The sequence below is a fragment of the Pinus tabuliformis genome, chromosome 9 (assembly GCF_031772625.1).
Source record: "Pinus tabuliformis cultivar Carrire ecotype Pingquan chromosome 9, CPIR1, whole genome shotgun sequence".
Lineage (NCBI taxonomy): Eukaryota > Viridiplantae > Streptophyta > Pinopsida > Pinales > Pinaceae > Pinus > Pinus tabuliformis.
Window position 1 is genome coordinate 554,752,058 of NC_142307.1, and position 21,330 is coordinate 554,773,387.

Here is a 21,330-nt window from a genome sequence, read left to right on the forward strand (position 1 = left end):
TTGCTAGTATTAGTAAAACTTTGAGATACATTAGAAAAATAAAAGATGTTACAGCTGTCAGCGTCTCCCATTTCTTGGGTAGAGTGCACTGGTTCCAAATCTCCTATTTTCATGGCTTCAAGGAGCTGCCACACAGTGTCTTCTTCCCTGATTTCTCCAATCTCTGCAGAGTGCAAGTTTATGTGATTGGAAGCACCTGAAATATCATTCTGACTTTACTGTGTGCTTCTTAGGAAAGCACATTCCATTTCCAACTGCATCACCCTTTGATTCAAATGGGGCAGAATCCTCATAATAGTATCATTCTGTGAAGAAATTTGATGATCATGATTTGTGCACCTGAAAGTTTCGCTTGACCTCTTCATTATAAATATACAGGACAATCTCAGAATTGATGTGCTCAGACAAAGGAGAATAGGCTTGAAAATGCTGAAAACCTGACCCAACTTATATGAAGGTTTGCCACTACAAATTTAAGTCTCCCAATGCAATAAATCCGAAAGGAAACCTGAAAATCCGGAGGAACTTGTAGTCAAAATGAGCCAGAGGTGAAATGTACAGAGGTAGCCAGAACTCTGAATAGAGCTTAAGATGAAAAGGACAGAATCCCACTTGAAACCAAAGCCTGGTTGCAAAGGATGATGAAGCAGAGTTTTTTTTGTTGATGAAGAAGGGGAAGGTAGATTATTCACTTTAGGGGGTATGTGATGACAAGTATGCAAAAGGGTAGAGGCTATAAAGAAGAGATTAAGGATTTTGAAGATGGAAGAGCAAGCATTGCCTGCCAACACTTTGATTGAAGCACTTGATGCTTTAGAAGGGTCCATAGAAGCAATATTGAAACAATGAACCCAAATGAGGTGTGAACTTTTATTTCCTTGAGGAGATTTAAAACCTAGATTTAGATTTCTGTTAAAAAAATTATCATATTATCTACCGCATTTTGCATTTTTAGAATTATGTTTTTATTGTGTGTGTGGACAGGAAGGATATCATCCAACATGAAGCAGGGGTAGTTTGTATTAGTGAAGTGCTTTGAGGAGGTAATCAACCACCTAAAGAAATAGATAGCATCCTGAGAATGATTGGCACAGGGAAGTGAAAATGAACCCCATCAGAATGCCAAAAAAGCATCAAAACATGCAAGAACAAGCACATGTGGGTGAAGGAAGCAAACCCAAAACATTAAAAAAGATATGGCAAAGGTATGGGCAAGTATTGAGCATACATCCCAGTTGGAGAAGAGATCCTGTATTTCGACAGTCTCCGAGAGACTAATGCATCTTTAAATGATGACTGAATGAAACCCTAGATACAGTCCAGCCAAGGCAGAACACAACTACATCTCTGAAGAATAGTATGCTTCCGACAGATGCTTGTGTGATTTGATGAAGACATAAATATTGCACATTCTTGATGAGAAGAGGAGGTTGCGTGGCCTTTGTTAATTGAAGAAGAGGGGAAAGATATTTTTTTCGAAGGAAACCTTGATATTTAAAGGATGCCTTACAGAAACAGGAAAATTTGGCCATATGCTTCTTGAATATCACCACTATAAACAAATAATAATGTATTTAAAGTTAGCAATTGTCTATGAAGGGATACGGTACACAAAAAAGACTTCAACTTCATAACATGTAGCAATTGAACCTTACAGGACCGTTGGGCTGGAATATAACCTTTATTAGCTCTTCAAGTGTACTAATTTCTGACATATATTCTCTTCATCACTGCAGGTTACTGAGAGAGGAAGGCAGGAGTGCCATGTACTTGGCATTGTTGGTAAATTTTCTGTCATCTGGAACTTCCGGCAAGTAAAAAACAGCGACATGTGTGTTACAAGGGCCAGAATGGGCTAAAAAGCTGCTATTGCTAGAAGATTGTTCCAAAAGATGAATCCAGTGTGGATAGCAAATTTATGCATGACAAATTTGCTATTACAAATTCTCCAGGAGCTCCACTTGTGGTTGCAACACCAAAGAAAGTGAGCTTTTTTAGCATAGCATCTTAACAATAACATCCATTTCACACTAATCATGGCGTTGAGCAATTAACTTAAGTGATGAACTATAAACAGTTGTACTGGCTTGTGCAGATCCTGTAATGTTCAAACAATTATTTCGGTCAATACTATATTCATTTGTTTATGTTTTAGCATAAGCTTTCTGTAAATATGCAGTTTGTTTCATTCAACAATTGTTTTGATCTTATATGGAAGCTTGCAGGAATTGGGGATTTTGTTTAACAATTTTCATATCAAATGAAATATGTTGTGCAATTGGCGATCTAATATGTTTGATTTTATATGAAATTATATGAGCAATTGGGGTTTAAGTAGTAGTTGGAACTATGATGGGGTGTATTATTCACGTTTAGTGCTGATGTATCGTCTGTCAAAACGAGCCTATTCAATAGGAAAAAAATCTGCATGATCGAATCCTGATAGATGCTCTGCTCTCTAGGAAGGGAGTTGGGAGTTTCCGCCGGATTTCTTAGCCGGCTTTCCTATAGGACCCTTTTTTCAAATTAGTTTTCAGATTTAAGACATTGACATAAATATGAAAGCATTATGATGGGCATTGCATCGTATATTCAGTTCTTGCCTATCGAACATAAATGGGATGTGTAGCAATAGACATTAAAGGGTAGATTTTGGTTTGTGCAACAATGAATTATTTTGTTTTGCTGAGGGAGACAAGTGTTAGAACACTGCAGTAGGTATTACATCGGTTACAAATTGCTATTAACTGAAGTTAATGATTTTATCTCTGGATGGATACAGGATGCCAATAACTGTGTATGTGCATGAGAGGGATGCTGATGGCCTCATTGCCATTGCAGAGTATGGTCAAGATTATGGGAAGGGAAATCCGGTTAGTGTTTTGTATCATGGATTTGGGCATTATGATGCCTTGCAGATTCGTAATGACTGAACTCAGTCAAAGGTGTAGGGTAATAGGCCAATTTTTCTAAATTTTTTAATCCTATGGAAATTTTAAGAATACAGACAGAATATCAATAAACCTGTGAATTTTCACATGCAATCGAAAACAAACCCATGTACATGGAATCTGTTGTATAACTGACTGATGAACAGGAGCTATTCTGCTTGTAAGTCTGTGTAACTAAGCAATTGAGAGTTTTAGAAAACAGAGTAATAGCAGTGTGCAACCCATTGTGTGTGTCTGGAGCAGCTTTGAAAGCTGAACATCCAAATGATATAAAACTCAAGTTTGTGTATGTGATGGAAGGGTAAAATGCTGACATGGTTTTGTTGTTTAATGTAGAAGGAATCTTGCCATCTGGGCTGTAGAGCCCAACCTGCTCTCTCGTATTGCAAAACACAGATCATTTAACCAACAAAAAGCACAGAGCAGTGGACCATGTAATGGATTGCAGAAGATGACAGATGTGAGAAATCATTTAGTTTCTGTACAAAGTTTCTATAATCATTTTTGCAACTCATTGGGATACGTGGTTAAGTATGTGGACGAGCTGAAGACAAAAAGAACCATGTAAGGAGGCATTGCATATAGTGAACACGCTCTTCAAACACCATGTATAGCTATTGAATCTGAAAGTTCACATAGTCCTTCAGTCCAGGAATATAGAAGAACTATCAGAAATAGGACCCTGAAAACAGCGGCCAGACCATACCAACAATCAGATTCCATCAGTCACATAATAGTGGCCAGATTGCGGACTATCATGGGCAGTTTCTATTTATTTGCAGCCTGACCAATCGACCTAAATGAAGCGATCTGCAAAAGAGGAGTAATTCAATTCCCATTTTCTTCAGGGAAAAGCTACATATTGTTGGAATTTAGAAGCACCTTAAGCGGCTCAAAAATGCTTATAGTCTTGCAGTACCGGCAAAACATCAATGAAATAGGAAAATTTCTCAGCCAATCCTAATACTGATCCTACACATTAAGAGATGTTGTTCAATCAAGGCATTTGCCATGTATTTCACTCACTTAATTTACCCTTTTCAGACCCTTCTAAAAGGCTGACTGGACTCCATATGGCTTTGTAATAATTTATGATATATTAAGTATCATGTGAACAATACACAATTTTTTTTCTTTAATATGCTATATGCGGGTGTACTCACTGTGGTTGTGCATTTCTGCACATTTTAGGGATGTTGAAAAGCAGGCATTGCATATAGTGAACACGCTCTTCAAGCACCATGTATAGCTATTGAATCTGAAAGTTCACACAGTCCTTCAGTCCAGGCATATAGAAGAACTATCAGAAACAGGACCCTGAAAACAGCGGCCAGACCATACCAACAATCAGATTCCATCAGTCACATAACAGTGGCCAAAGTGCGGACTATCATGGGCAGTTTCTATTTATTTGCAGCTTGACCAATCCACCTAAATGCAGCGATCTGCAAAAGAGGAGTAATTCAATTCCCATTTTCTTTTTGTACAAAGTTAAGAAGATCGAAATGGAGTATGATGTGAAAGGAGAAAGAATGTGGGCAGTTTGAATATAATTTTAGGCTTACCAACCCATGTAATTTCATGACCGGAAACGAAAGGCTTTGAATGACCTCACCTAATACCTATCCATAGGTGTCGAATTGTTAGTATGACCTCACCTCCTAACTATCCTTAAGTGTGGAAATGTTAGTATGTCAGTTTCTCCCTCCACAAATGATGCAAAGAAGGCCCTTCAAGATGCCACATCCAGCCTCTAAAGGCCTCCCAAGCGCTCCTTTCCTCCACAAAACCAGTAAGTACAATCTCTATGTATCCTCCAAAATGGGTAAGTGGACTTTCAAAGTGAATGCTCAGCATCAAAAGCCCCAAATAGTCGATCTCCTTCACTCATCATGTAAGAACGCCAAATCTTCCCTTAGCAATGGATGTTTAAGTTTTTTGTTGTCACATCCGTATAACTCATGAACAAATTTGAAATTTCCAAAGAGGCCAACCCCAAGTCTCACATGCACAGGTCTGCCCAATTCATATTTAATAAACAGATCAGCCCAGTTAGATGATACAAACCTCAAAGGTCTAGAGAAACCATCTCATCATGTAAGAACGCCAAATCTTCCCTTAGCAGTGGATGTTTAAGTTTTTTGTTGTCACATCCGTATAGCTCATGAAGAAATTTGAAATTTCCAAAGGGGCCAACCCCAAGTCTCACATGCACAGGTCTGCCCAATTCATATTTAATAAACAGATCAGCCCAGTTAGATGATACAAACCTCAAAGGTCTAGAGAACAGTTTACATAGATTAGTAAGCATGGTCAGTACAATGGTCACACTTTTGACTAACCATGATACATAATACAAATCATCACGATGACACAACTGATCATGGAACCATGGGCTCTAACATTATCTAGAAATATGCATGAGATAGGCTCAGATGTTGGAAGAAATTTAGCGAAGAAAGTACACTAAAGTGAAAATGAAAGGTAAAAGTGTTGAATTCCAGCATTCTGCAATTCAAATAGAACCCTCAATAGCGCGTAAAATAAGGGCCACTGTGAAATATTAAGCTTCTTTCCTCCTTCATTCAAACAGGAAAGCAATATATATGTCTCCATAAAGGATGAAACTTAAAGATCCTTTCATCAGCAGTAGTTTTTTTTCTAGTCAAAGCCCTAAAACCTTGTGATTCAGCCACTGGCCCATCAACTTATCAACCAAAAACTTTTGAACAAATAAAAGAGCCTTACTCCTGGGAAATGGAATAGTTATTTTCTTTGACACTTCTAATAACTTCATGAGGAAACATACTCTCTCTGGTTGATGAGCTCCATGCTTTGAGGTCTTAGCTACAGGGGCTTGAAAGCTACCTGCAGCGAGTTGGCAGCAGGGGTCAAAACCCTAGCTGTAGTGGAGAAAGCTGCCTCTCTTCATAACCAAAAAAGACGCAGCAACAATACTTGCATTCAACAGACCGATGGATAGAATGAATGAAAAGAAATTGAACACAGAAATAGAGAATGCAGATAGTAATAGACAGATTTCAGGTGGAGAAAACCCTCCTATGGTATAAGAACTCCACAACCAAATAGATCCCCGGTTTGCAAGTTTGTTTTAATCATACTCAAAATCGAATTCATAGGCATTTATCAAATTGCAGATTGCAAGTTCAAACAGAGACATATATGAAAGAACATGCCATGAGTCAACGAAACAACAGAAACCGTGGATTTAAGGAAAACGTCCTAAGTAATATTATAATGCATCAACTATATTCTTTGGGTATTGATGGCGTCAAATGATGAAGAAGAATGCTTGTCTTGACTCTTGACTTCGATATATGCTATTGGCTCGTAATATTGCACAGGAATTCAGTCTGAAGAATTTAGAATCATATAGCTCATCCCAACATGTTTACAACGCATATGCTCAAAATCAACCATTGCATTTGCCATGAAAGTCCAGAATAAGCAAATAAGACATACTGATGGACATCTTCACGAAATTTATCATACTTCTTGAAAAATCATAGTCAGTAAACAACCCAAATACTGAATAGCATGTTACATAACAGAAAAATTCATATACTGATCCATGGAAGTGAACCAGCTATATAGCCATGGATCCGCTCTTATGGTCCTATGAATACCCAAAAAATGACTAAAAAGAATGATTTAGCAATACCCACGTAGCTTGTGGAGGAGAAGATGCATCAGGCCATCAACAAACCCTATAAACTGCAAGGCAATCTTTTTCAACCATCATGGGGATGTCTCAGCTGATGTACTCTTCTTACTTTATTAACATATATATACACCTAAGCATCCAACACTGTAAAGTGAAATACAGAGCAAATCTCTGAGCCGTGAGGCTATCAATGCATCATGGATGTCTCAGAAAGGGTCTTCCATTAGGAGCCAGTGCTACCTTATATTTGCCACTGCAGTCATGAAGGCATTGCTCTGCATGGTGGAACGCTCGTTTGAAGACACCGAAACCAAACAAGAGACCTATCAGAACAGCCAGAAAAATAAGGCATGAACACACCTTACAAATAGTGCAACAACACATTTTTGCAGATTCCTGGTAACACTAACTGAATGTACTTTATCACACTCTCCGTGTAAATCCTTTCACCCACAAAGCTCTGGTCAATGCAAGCTCCCTGCTTATACTTCGCCCAACAATTCTCTAATCAGTTATAAAGGCTCCCCGCCCTTCTGTAATTAATGTCTGGTCTGGGATAATGAAAATTCCTATTAGTTTTTCCGTAATCATGACCTTGAATTTATAAGCATTCAACGTTTGGGGATAAAGCTACGCATTCATGCCTCAGGACATGGCTTTCCAACTGCACCCTTTCGTAGAAGAGGGAACATATGCAATTGTGTATGTTTCATGGAGGCTAAAAAAAAGGCTTGTACTAATCTAGTATTGCGGAGAGTTTGAATAAGATAACAGTCTATAACCACAGAGAAGATAGGTGGTTAAGGCATTATTGTGGAACAAAAAATTTTCATATATAAATAAACATCCAAAGACTAAGAAAGAAGCCATGAACAAACTTGCCTGGAGCGATCACCTCTATCACGGCTAAACTTGCAGGTAAAAATAGGCTGATGATCCTTGCGCTTGCAAAATGTGAGGACTGTCTTCAGGGCGTCAGGGATTTAGGGTAAAAATTGACGACGTGATGAAAGCTACCTGCAGCGAGTTGGCACCAGGGGTGAAAACCCTAGCTGTAGTGGAGAAAGCCGCCTCTCTTCATAACCAAAAAAAGACGCAGCAGCAATACTTGCATTCAACAGACCGATGGATAGAATGAATGGAAAGAAAATGAACACAGAAATAGCTAGCGATCACCTCTGTCACAGGTAAAAATGGGCTGATGAACTTTTGCTTGCGCTTGCAAAATGTGAGGACTGTCTTTAGGGCAGCAGGCTGTCAAACAAACTGGAAAACAAACCGTGAATCACAGACTGCTCTAACATCCAAAGGAACCCCAGAACAGTTAGACGACACCGCCATTCCCTCGCAGAACATTAATATCCATGACGCCACTCCCTCAGAACTGTTCCGCTCGTCCCGCTCTACCTGTCACACGAGACTGAAAACCCCCTGGTTTTGCCTTGCGGAACGCCACTCCCTCAGAACTGTTCCGCTCGTCCCGCTCTACCTGTCACAGGAGACTGAAACTGTTCCGCTCGTCCCGCTCTACCTGTCACAGGAGACTGAAAACCCCCTGGTTTTGCCTTGCGGAATCCAGCGGCCACGTGTCAGCTTGAGGGACAAAGGGACGACGAAAGTCCCTTTCAAAGGAAGGCCTATCGGCCTAATAAGCACAAACTCATACCATCTTTTAAATTAAATAAATGCGGTCGACAGGTGTGCTTGTTTTTCAAACTTCGTATACAATTTCTAATGTGATAGCAAAGCAAATATTAAAGAGAACTATATATATGTTTCTTCATTAACACAACTTATACAAAGAATGCAAATATTAAAGAGAACGAAATGTGTGTTGCTTCATTAGCACAACTGCAAGTAAAATCGCTGAAATTTTTCTGCGTCGTGGGGTGATGCTTTTAAACTTCCTACAAAATTCGTACATTATGGGGCACGCCCTTCCTAAAGCCTGGGAGGACACTCGTCCATTCTTTACATGCAAGCGATCGTGCGTATTAAGAGATGCAGAAGATAATGGGCTGTAATCATAAATTTCCAACGATTGCAAAGCTGGCGGGACAAAGTGGTTGAGATTTTCATGGTTGTTCTTAAAGAACATCTTTTGCTTTTGTTCCACGATTGCGCCGCTGCGCGTTGAAGCGATAAATATATACGTGTACGCTCCTCGCTCTTATCAAACTGTCCTCCCAACGGTAGCCAGCCTTCACCTTTATAAATTCTCCCATTGCTGCATCACAATCTCAAGTTTCCATCGGAATTACACACAATTAGAAGAAAGAACAGGGTTTCCTCGAGCTGTTGCACCAAGGAAAGAGGGCACTCGTGGATGTCGCAAAGATGAGATCAAATACCATCCCGTCCTGCCAGGCTATTAGTGGGATGAATATGAATATGCATAACTATAGATTAAGGGCAGTTGAAGTTAAAAGAAGTGTGAAGGGAAGAAAAAATGGATTAATTGAAGTTAAAAGAAGTGGAGGAAATAGTGGAAGGGTATACAGGCATCATTCCCTTCTTCCTGTAAATGTGTTAGAAAACCTGCAGAGATGAATCTAGCTAGTAAAGGTTGAACACACAACTTTGTAGAGCAAAAACACTAAAACAAAATCGAAAGAATAAAAGAATGACTCATTAGAAAATAGGTTACAATGCTCATGATATAGCATTACTAGGTGAAGATCCCAAGGTAATGCACCATAGTGGTGATCAATGAGAAGACTCAACACTTATAACAAGTTCCGGAGAGAACTAGCCAGTTGCGGAGTGAAAGAATGAGCAAATCAGGGAGTAAATCATGCAGAAGAACTAACCAGTTGCGGAGTTAATGAAGGAAAAAATCAAGGAGTAAATCATGCAGAAGGAATCTTGCATGTAGTCCCATGCTCTAACTAAGAGTCCGCATGTAGGTGTGTAGTAGTTCCCCCCTGAACACCACTATGGGGAAAAATAGAAAATGGGCCATGGCAACTAAGGCCAAAGGTCACCCAAAATACAGTGCAACTTGTACTAAAATTGAGGAAAGAGGGAAAATTTCGTGGGAAAAACCCCCTTAAAATACAATGTAATCAAAAGAAAGGAGGAAGAAAAGACAATTGCTAAGCAACTGTGTCCTTCACTCCAAGACGATCGTGCAGAGAGCGAAACTTCTACTCAGTGAATGTCTTGGTGAAGATGTTTGCAGTCTGTTCTGCTGAAGGATAGAAGTGCAAATCAATGACCCGATCATGTACTAAGTCTCTGATGTAGTGCATATGGATCTCTATGTGCTTTGTCCGTTGCCGTTGTACTGGATCCCTGCAAAATTTGAGAGTGCTCTGGTTGTCACACCAGATGACAATGGGCTAGTGGAACTGGACGCCCAACTCAGTGAGAAAGTGTTGTAGCCATAGAGCCTGAATGGTGATGTTGACTACTCCTCTATACTCGGCCTCAGCTGAGGAGAGAGCAATAGCAGCCTGCTTCGTACTCGATCAACAGATAGGGCTAGATCCTAAACTGAGTGAATATCCGGAGGTGGACTTGCGATCAATGTTGTCTCCCACCCAATCAAAATCTGTGAAGTCAAGGAGATTCAATGCAGTGCCTGCTGCATAGTGAATCCCGAAGGAAACACTAAAAAAAAATCGAAAGAACAAAAGAATGATTCATTAGAAAATAGGTTACAATGCTCATGATATAGCATTACTAGGTGAATATCCCAAGGTAATGCACCATAGTGGTGATCAATGAGAAGACTCAACACCTATAACAAGTTTCGGAGAGAACTAGCCAGTTGCGGAGTGAAAGAAGGAGCAAATCAGGGAGTAAATCATGCAGAAGAACTAACCAGTTGCGGAGTTAATGAAGGAGTAAATCATGCAAAATGAATCTTGCATGTAGTCCCATGCTCTAACTAAGAGTCCGCATGTAGGTGTGTAGTAGTTCCAACACTTCCTATTCAGCATCCTAGTTAGATCAAGAAATTACGAGCACAGGCACTACATGTCGTTGCTTTCAAATGGTGACGCTGATGATCATGACTTTCATTTTCATTTTGTAAATAATCATGGATTCCCCCGTACTCTGTATTAAGTCATGTGATTTGATTTCTTCACGTGTTTTAGTTTGAGCTATATATGTCAATAAATGCTACATCCATTTTTAGCCATAGCTGTGAAAAGAATACATGAATCTTACAAATTCTTGGATTTCTTTCTATGAAGGGAAGAAACAGCAGACTAGTACAGAAATACAAATGCTTTCTGGAGAAAGCTCTACAGAGCACCAATGGAGAGCCTCACATGGTTCAAAATACATGAATCTGACAAATTCTTGGATTTCTTTCTATGAAGGGAAGAAACAGCGGACCAGTATAGAAATACAAATGTTTTCTAGAGAAAGCTTTACAAAGCACCAATGGAGAGCCTCAGATGGTTCAAAGATCGAATTCCCATCGGTCTTTCCATCATATAAAAGCATTGTATTGGGAGCAAAGGAAAATATTGCCAAAGCCAACTCTTTAATTTTGAAAGATAGATGATTATGTCTCAGGCAGATGGCAAAATCCAAAAAGTCATTGAAGTTAAATTGGATAAATACTGCTCTCAAAGGTATTTTTATACATTCCTCAACTCATTTTGCACAGGAGCAAATTGAATCTTTACAAGTCTCTGTGAACAAAAATTTTAATGAATTTCAATTCTATGTTTTCACTCTTGAAGGATTTGTCCGAGAAAGCACTAGAGCCACAAAATCTTTTTCCGATCAACTCAAAGGTCAGTATGATGATATTGAACAAGGAGTCCGTCTAGGTATACATCAAACTCACGAAGAAAATAAAGATTTGATTTCCAAATTTGAAAGATTATCCCTTCCTTCCAAAGACAAAGATATTCCCTCAGCTATGCTTTTCCAACAACCTATCTCTGTACAAACAAAATATGTTGATATATTTCCTCACTTGATTCCCAAAGAAACACCTGCCAAGCCTGAAGCATTCCTTGGATCTCATCTTTTACTAGTTTATGAACCTCTTCCAAGCTAGTTTACAACATATCCTGCCCCTGATCTCAATGGCAAAGGATGCATGTCTGAATTCGAGACATCCCAACCCGATTCCCACAGAGAATGGAATGTTGACAATCTTAGTTCTGGCCAAATCAAACAGATGATTGACCGGATGTTTACTGAATACAAACTAATGTGCATGAATGGAAAAACTAAAATAAAATCATGTAAAACATTAATCTAATGCTTTAATGGCACTCTTAAGCGATGGTGGGAAGTGGAGTGTTCTTCCGCAACTTTAGAAAAAATGGCTGAATAATTTTTGAAAGATGAGGCAGGAGATACTGTATTTCATGAAGATAGAAGTGCAGAAACATGGTTGGTGCTCTCACATCAATGATTTTGAATATTGGTGTGGTTCTGAAGTTGAGATATCAGATAAACATTCACAGAGTCTTATGAATCTAAAGTGCAAAAAAATGTCTCATATGAAGATTTCCATAGAGATTGGGTGCAGAAGATTTATGAAGTCAAGGACAATAAGAATCTCTTATGGAAACATGTATACCTTGTTGCTCTGCCTTCCAAATTTGTTGATTATTTAAGAATTCAAGAAGTTTTCGAGCAATCATATGAATCCTATACATGTGGTTAAATCTATTGTATTATAACCAAGGCCTTAGTTGGCCTATGTACAAATTTGAAAATGAATAAGTCCATCCAAAAACTGTCTAAACTTCCGACAACAAATCAATTTTCAACAAATATGGCTTAAATCTACATGATCCTATTGGACATAGAAAAAGGACAAAGAAGGCCATAAAGAAAATTTCTAAACAAAGAATTAATCATTCTCATTAGCGCATACGATATTGAGGTGAGATAAGCAATTATAGAAAAAATATGGGCAAAGGATATTACAAAAGAGTTCTCTAAACTCATTATTACAATCCTCAAGATATTCATCTTAAGACACATAAACAAGGATCGTGGAACAAACTTGCTAGCTTTGTGGTCAACAAGGCCATACTTCAAACAGATGTCTAGTTAGAGAAGAATCCAAATTAAAGAAAGGAAAAGGATCCCAAGAAAAAGCACAAAAGTTCAACCAAGAAAAGGGAAAACAAAAATAAATGAAGCCATTGGTTCATCTTCAATGCTTCAAATGTGCATCCAAACTGCACAAAACAAACCATTGTCCTAATTTTCATATTAAAGAAGAAGTACACATATTAGGAAAAAATTGTTGTGATTCTACTGAAACCTCCAATTTTAATAATTTTGACCTTGAATTATCTAATCAATATAACATGTTATTTTTTGAAGATTGTAATTGTACAAATTATGATGATTGCCACTGCACCCTCACAGATATTGATACTGAAGAAAATTTTGACAAAGAATAGTCACCACCAAAGCCATCAGAAAAAAATAAAGTCTGTATGGCTCATCTTAATGATGATGAAGAAGCCAAAGTCTTGGCAGGAATAAAGATGTTGCCCAAAGGAGAGATGAAAGAAAAGCTAATGGAAACTTTTCTACAAATGATGCTCAAAAACCAAGGATCTGCAGCCACTTCCTCAAGTAAAAATTCTAATCCAAAATCCCTTTTTATCGATGCTTCCTTTGAGAAAAATATTAAATCCTTTCAAAGAAGCCACCAGGCAGATAAGAAAAGAACACTTACTCTCCCATAAGTTAGCTAAGAAATCCAAATTCTGAAAAAAGAAATAGTTGAGCTAAAAACCATGTCTCAAAATTAGAAAAAGGAAAAACTCTTGAAGAAGAAGCAACCCATTTCTTCTCTAAACCAAATCCAAATATAGAAATCTATGAGACCAAGCCCGCAAATTTTAGAGGTTTGGGCAATATGAATATTATGGTTGTGCAACATCAGCAATTTTATGTTATGCTCCATATTAGAGTTCAAAATGAGGTTTTTTATTTAAAGACATTATTAAATACGGGTGCAGACATCAATGTTCTGAATAAAAAATTTGTCCCTGCTAAGTATTGGTCCAAGGCAACACATGAAGTTATTGGATTAGGGGCACAAGGGTTTAATTTTCAGTATGAAGTCCCTAAAGCTACAATATGTTTTGATACATACTCCATAAATATAAATTTTGTAGTAGGTAACATTCCTATTGACTGCATCTTAGGAAATCCATTTTTGGCAATCGTAGAGCCACATGGCTCTGCAAGACTTGAAGATGGTAGATTAGGATACTTCATCTTTGTACCAAACAATAATGGTTACCTACATACCATCATACTCCCATTTGTGTCAACGCCCTGAATTTCCACTATGATTCAAGCAATGTAATGGTTACATAAATCCAACGAAAGACTAGTAGAATTGAAGGATTTAAAATCTTGCCTCGAGATAAATGACCAACTCAAATAACCTATTGTGCAGAAAACAATTGCAGAGCTCAGAAAACTCCTGGAAGATGAATGTTGCGCAGAAGAGCCCAATACCTTTTGGCATAGAAAGAAATACTTTTTTGATCTACCATATAAAATAGAGTATACCGATAGACCATGAAAAACATGAGAAATCCCTATGAATGAATCCTACCGACAACTTTTTCATAAGGAGATCCATGAATTATTAGATAGAAAATTGAACCATGAATCTAGCAGCCCCTAGAACTACTATGGATTCTATGTCAATAAACATTATGAACAAATCAAAGGAGTACCTCAACTAGTAATCAATTATAAACCACTCAACAATGTCTTGGCTGATGATACCTACTCAATCCAACACAAAGGAAATCTAATTACCTGAACTGCAGGTGCCAAGATATTCTCCAAGTTTGATACGAAATATGGATTTTGGCATGTATCTATCAAAGAAGAAGATCGGTTCAAAACTGCTTTCACTGTGCCATCAGGACATTACGAATGGAATGTTATGCCTTTTGGGTTGAAGCATGCTCCCTCAAAATTCCAAAAGGTGATGGACCAGGTTTTTAAGCCATATTTTGACTCGCGTATTGTATATATAGATGATATATTAGTATTTTCTTAATCTCTCGATGAACATTTTAAGCACCTATACATATTTAAACAAATTGCTAAAAATAGTGGATTGGTTGTAAGTAAGAAGAAAGTAGATATCTTCCAAACAAAAATTAAGTTCTTGGGTCATATTATTGAAAATGTGCAGATCACTCTGCGACAGCATGTTGTTGCATTTGCTATCATATTTCCTAATGAAATCAAGGATAAAACCCAGTTTCAGAGATTTCTAGGCTGCATGTATTATGTCTACAACTTCTATAGAAACTGCGCCCAAGACAGAAGAATCTTGAATCAACGTTTGAAAAAGAATCCCAGTCCATGGACTAAAGTTCATACAGTTGCAGTCAAGAAAATAAAAGAAAAATTCTGAGTCCTACCCATTTTATATGTATCTAATGAAAATCTATTTAAAATTGTTGAACCTGATGCTAGTGAGATTGGTTGGGGAGGAATTCTTAAACAAGACAAGGATGGTGATGAGAAAATTATACAATTTGCTTCAAGAGTTTGGAAACCCGCTGAACAAAATTATTCTACAATTGAGAAAGAAGTCAAAGCAGCCTAGAACTGCATTGACAAATTTGATATCCATCTGATAAATAAAATATTTTTGTTAAGAACATATGCCTTTGCCATGAAAAGGATCCTAACAAAGGAAATTAATAAATTAGGAGAAGCCAAGTTTGCAAGATGGCAGGCCTTGTTCTCCAATTTTGATTTTAATATCGAACACATTAATGGTGTCACAAATTGCATTCCAGATTTTCTTAGTGGAGAAAATATACAAGGGCCGACACACCTCATGCTTATTGTCACTGAATGGGATGTCTAGCGCAACCAGGGAATCTACAGAGAAATCCCAAATTCTACATGATGGAAACATTATATAGACAGCTGGAGACCAATTTGGCAACTCCGAAACACACAAGTGTTAAATGAAAACCTCAAACCACATGGAGATCTCTAGCATCTGGTTCCAGAAAGAAAAATATATCCAAAATCAAGTCGATGGATTCTTGACATGGTATATAGCCATTCCAACAAATTACCAGAAGAAGTAAAAGAGGCATTAAACCTTCATTTTAAAGATCTAATTGAATTTTGGTAGGAAGAAAAAATTGATTCAATATTTATCACAAATATTTTGTGATCAATCGAGCAAGAGATCCATCTTTTGAACTAAAATTTCTATGGCCACATCATGATCCAGCCTTGGTATTTCCTGGTACTATCTACAATTTTTCTGCATATAAAAATTTATGGTGGAATCTCCTTTGCAGAGATAAACCAAGTTGTACATATTACACACTGATGAAATTTGGGTCACTATTCCTCATTTAGCTTCATCATCAACTACAATGGCCCACTGAATGGGGGGGAATGTTTGGACTCAACAACTCTACCATGGACCCACTCTATTTTGAATCTTCTCATCAGTTGGAATGTGAAAAGTGTGAAGATAGAGAATGCTTCCATTTTCTCTATACAGTTGTCTTTGATCTCAGTAAATACTCTGAAAATGAGATCCTCCTAAATTTTATGTCTAAACACCACCAGTGGGATATCATGACTAAAGTTAAGCCTCAAATTATTTTGGGAAAGCCCATGATAGTCTATAGGATTTTTACAAAGGCATGGGACACTAATCTATATCGCAAAATAAGATTCCCTAGCTCCACCCTATTGGGAGCTTCATAATTGTACTTATTATTCGTTCCTCATGGACCTTGCATGATAAACGGATCCACTGTGTATGTAATGTCTAGTCACATGGCTATGACTGTGACCGGTTTCGTGGAATTCTGATAATATCTCCACATTGTAAATAGTTTGATACACTAGGATCTTAAGGGATGGATCCCAAAGATTGTGATGAGACTCAGACCACTTCTTTGTCTTTTGGTGAGATTTGACTCACATCTCATCTGATCCTACAGAAGGATTATGAGCTATCTTCTGAAGATTATTTTTGTCTCCTCTCAATTAATATAAATAAGGAGAAGGGCAAGCCTTAGGGGAATTTGGTCTTGGAATCTTAAAGTCGAGAATTTCTCCCTGCTCTACATCTGCGCTTCTTAAGCAATCTGCTTGCAACATGGAAATGTTCTCATAGATTGTCATAAGTCTGAGAAGCCTACGCAACAGGACGAACAATCTTGGTGAGAACCTAAAGTGGCTAGACTTTTACGATTGAGTCTTGTTTTTTGTTGAAGATCTATGATTCTCGGAAAGAGTTTGCAAAAGGCCAGGTAGCCTTCAATTTCTATACTCAATTTTGAGTTATAATATCTAATAAATGCCTTAGTAGTCCATTTCTGGAAAGATTGGAGACTTCATGTATATCTATCACTAGCTATTCTAAATTCAATAAAGAAGAAGTTTATTGTTGATCAATGCATGTCTAGATATTTAAAATGAAGATTTAATGCCTCTTGTGCTTCTTCTGCTAATTTGTTGGGATGCCTATATACCATGTTAGGAATCCATCGACTTGATTTTGGATATGTTTTTCTTTTTGAAACTAGATGCTGGAGATCTCCATGTGGTTGGAGGTTTTCATTTAACATTTGTTTGTTTCGGAGTTTCCAAGTTGGTCTCCAACTATTTGTATAATCTTGCCATTGGGTAGAATCTGGGATTTATCTGTAGATTTCCTAGTTGCATTGGAAATCCCATTCGGTGAAAATAATCATGAGGTGTGTCGGCCCTTGGAGATTTTCTCTGCTAAGAAAATCTGGAATGCAATTTGTGACACCCTTAATGTGTTCGATATCAAAATCAAAATTGGAGAACAAGGCCTGCCATCTTGCAAACTTGGCTTCTCCTAATTTCTTAATATCCTTTGTTAGGATCCTTTTCATGGCAGAGGCATATGTTCTTAAGAGAAATATTTTATTTATTAGATGGATATCAAATTTGTCAATTCATTTCTAGGTTGCTTTGACTTATTTCTCAATTGTAGAATAATTTTTTTAGAAGGGTTCCAAACTCTTGAAGCAAATTGTATAATTTTCTCATCACCATCCTAGTCTTGTTTAAGAATTCCTCCCCAACCAAGCTCACTAGCATCAGATTCAATGATTTTAAATAGATTTTCATCAGATACATATAAAATGGGTAGGACTCAGACTTTTTCTTTTATTTTCTTGACTGCAGCTGTATGAACTTCAGTCCATGGACTGGGATTCTTTTTCAAACGTTGATTCAAGATTCTTTTGTCTTGGGTGCAGTTTCTATAGAAGTTGCAGACATAATACATGCAGCCTATAAATCTCTGCAACTGGGTTTTATCTTTGATTTCCTCAGGAAATATGACAACAAATGCAACAACATGCTATTGCAGAGTGATCTGCCCATTTTCAATAATATGACCCAAGAACTTGATTTTTGTTTGGAAGATATCTACTTTCTTCTTACTTACAACCAATCCACTATTTTTAACGATTTGTTTAAATATGTACAGGTGCTTAAAATGTTCATCGAGAGAGTAAGAAAATACTAATATATCATCTATATATACAATAATCCAGTCAAAATATGGCTTAAAAACCTAGTCCATAGTGTGAGAGATAATCTAGTGAGTCATTAAATAGCAATAGTTTTTTTTCTATGTAATACTAAGTTTGCTTAATCTGAAACCAAAGAGTTGATTTATTCAACCAAATTTACCTAAAGCCAACATATATGAAGCCTCTTAAAGCCAAATACGCTCACTGAATAGATCGAAATAACCGAGAAAGTGTCTGCAACCAAAATAGCTACAGAAGCGGGAATTCTTCCAAGTTACAATTAAATCTGGCGGTCATTTACTTAATTTCTCTGGAATATCCTAGAAATGGAGATGAGGGAAAGTGGGAAAGAAAATACCTATCGAAGTTCACCAGCAATGCCTTCCGCCAATATTTATCCAAGTTCAATTCGCAACATCTTTATGCATTTTTCATTAGAATGACAGTATAAGTTTAGATTTACATTGTATTATATATTATACAATGTATATTTATGCACCTTATTGTTGTTCATTTAATGTCTGTTCTTATCAATCACGGATATGGATCATACACAAACTATAAAGTTCTCAATGAGTAAGAGAGTGGAGAGTATTTAGTACATTTATACATTTAAGATCTCATTAACTCAATATAAGAGCATAGCACGAGACCAAAGAATTTTGGTGGGAGTTGTTTGAGGTTATAAATTTGTTTGATTTTTTCTTTTTCTTTAAATATGAATTATGTTTTTTTATGGTGAATCAAATTCAAAATCTTGAAGTTTGACACTAATAACACAAAATTTCAAAAAATTTATCAACACCTAATGGAAATTTTCATTATTTTCCTAACAAATTGTCACTTGATTAAACTAAGTGATTTTGGTGACCACCTTTTTCAACCAAATATGTTAAACTATGTATTGGATACAAAGTCATTCAAGACTTTCTAAAATTTGAACTTAGCATTTAATTGATGCGCCACCTCATTAGGTTTTCTAAAATTTGGACTTAGCATTTAATTGATGTGCCACCCCATTAAGTTTTGTAACCTTGATGTGGGAACCTTGCTGACATCAACCTTTAAAAAACTCACACCCAAAATAAACTTTAAAAACTACACAATTTTTTTTATAAATTGTTTTATACAATCCAAATAATACTACCCTACCAATCATATATGTCACTCCAGAACAATAACATAATAAACACATACCATACAATAAATGCATGACAATTTACAATCTTACTAGAAAATATACCTTAATGAAATAAACCACATGGAGCAAATGATGTATAATCATGGAGCATCTCACTACTAATGGAAAGGTGATAATTACTCTCATCCATCATTGTAGTTGGCGAATCATGATTGTTGCTATGTAGCATAATTTTTTTTGTAATTTATAAAGGTTTCTTCCAAGTCACTTAATTCATGGGCATGTGGTCATTTTCATGCCTTCGAGAATTCGAGTTGGAATTTAAGGAGAGTGTAGTGTATAATATTTTAATTGAGGTTTATATTAAAATATATTTTTAATGTTAATATTTTGGAAATATTATAGTGTAGTCTATAATATTTTAATTGAGCTTTATATTAAAACATATTTTTAATGTTAATATTTTTGAAATATTATATTTTTTTATGTATTTATTTTCATGGTCAATAGAGTTATTTTGGATGGTTAGATAAAGAAATTTGATTTTACGTCAAAAAAAACATTTTTTTTGCATAATTTATTTACAAATATGATATAATTATATAGTTGGATTGAGATTTAATAGATTTCAAAAGGTTGAAATATTTTCTCAACAAAATCCAAAACTAACTCTAAACTTTTGTTTTACATATAATTTATTCACAAATATAATACAATTATATAGTTGGATTGAGATTCAATAAATTTTAAACATGGATAAGGAGGTTGAGATATTCTCTCAACAAAATCCAAAACCAAGTCTAAAGTTATCATGTAAGGATTATCTCCAAGTCCCTCCCTTAATACTTACGTGTCAAAATTAAAAATTACAAAAATCAATACAAGAAATGACAAATTATAGTTCACATATATATCACATTTTTGTGATAAGTTTCTTCACTAGCACTTCTACCCACTTTGAAATCTCACAGACCATGCTCTTTCTCTAGTACAATCTTCGAGCTTACGAGCTTCCCACTTGACTCATTGCCAAGTTACATAGCTCATTGTAGTTGTCAGAAAAAAATAGGCAAGTAACCGAACCATCCTATACATAAACTCCCATCAGTCACATGGCATAGCTCACTGCCTCTGACAGTTATCTAAAATAGATGTTTGGATATTGAATGTGTTCAAAATTTGATAGTACAACTTGGCATGTCTGTACACACACTCTTTAAGCACTTAAAAACATATAAAGATAACTTGTAAATGAAGTTGTTAGCTCTACACAACCCATCGGAAATCAACCATATGTTCTTGTGGCATAGTATACAACCATAACCACCCATTTAAAACTACATTACTCTGCTCTATAATTGGTTTTGTGTATCTCAATTTAAAACAAACTACTTGATAAATCATATTGATATAACACAATATATCTTGTTCATCGTCTGAAACCATTACCACGAGATCTGAAAACAAAATTTATAACATGAACTAGCTATCAAGCAAGTAAACAAAACTATGTTGCATTAAATGTTCTCATCAAAATTCATGCACATTTGTGACATTTCTTTCACGGATTGTCACCGCAAAGGGTTTTAACCACTCGAGACATGTCATGTCACGTTGCACATGCTCTACCACAGTGTGTTGCAACAAACCAAGAATTCAGCCAGACAATGTAGTCCCAGCTAGGTTCTGGGAAGAGAATGGATTTGGAATCCGTGAGCTATAAGAAAGCACAAAAACACCCGTAGTAATTGATGAACTTCCCTGTTCTGTAAGACAGGTAGCTTAGCTTCATTCTCAAACAGTTGATGCTCCTTTTTACCATATCTACAACCAATTTCCCCGCTTTCACATGTTTTGTTAATGTTAGTTATTGGGCGTGTTTGGCCTCAGCTACCACATTTTTGTTATAGAAGAGGTTCGATGATGTAGCAGTCTGCAAACAACAATAATGGGAGTCTGCAACAATACTATATATGTCACTTGCCTATATTACAGGATCCTTACTGAATCGATTGTGCTAGTAGGCAT

General features: G+C 36.6%; 2 long non-coding RNA genes across 2 annotated transcripts; both read right to left on the bottom strand.

Annotated features, from left to right (window-relative positions):
* Positions 1–286: 286 nt before the first annotated feature.
* Positions 287–6,780, bottom strand: LOC149149714 (uncharacterized). Its single transcript, XR_016262997.1, has 2 exons — positions 6,638–6,780; positions 287–508 (listed from the first exon to the last, which is right to left on the bottom strand). It is a non-coding gene; the product is annotated as an uncharacterized LOC149149714 (long non-coding RNA).
* A 795-nt stretch (positions 6,781–7,575) lies between these two features.
* On the bottom strand, positions 7,576–7,947 carry LOC149149715 (uncharacterized). The gene is made up of 2 exons (XR_016263019.1): positions 7,813–7,947; positions 7,576–7,653 (listed from the first exon to the last, which is right to left on the bottom strand). It is a non-coding gene; the product is annotated as an uncharacterized LOC149149715 (long non-coding RNA).
* Between the last annotated feature and the right edge of the window lie 13,383 nt (positions 7,948–21,330).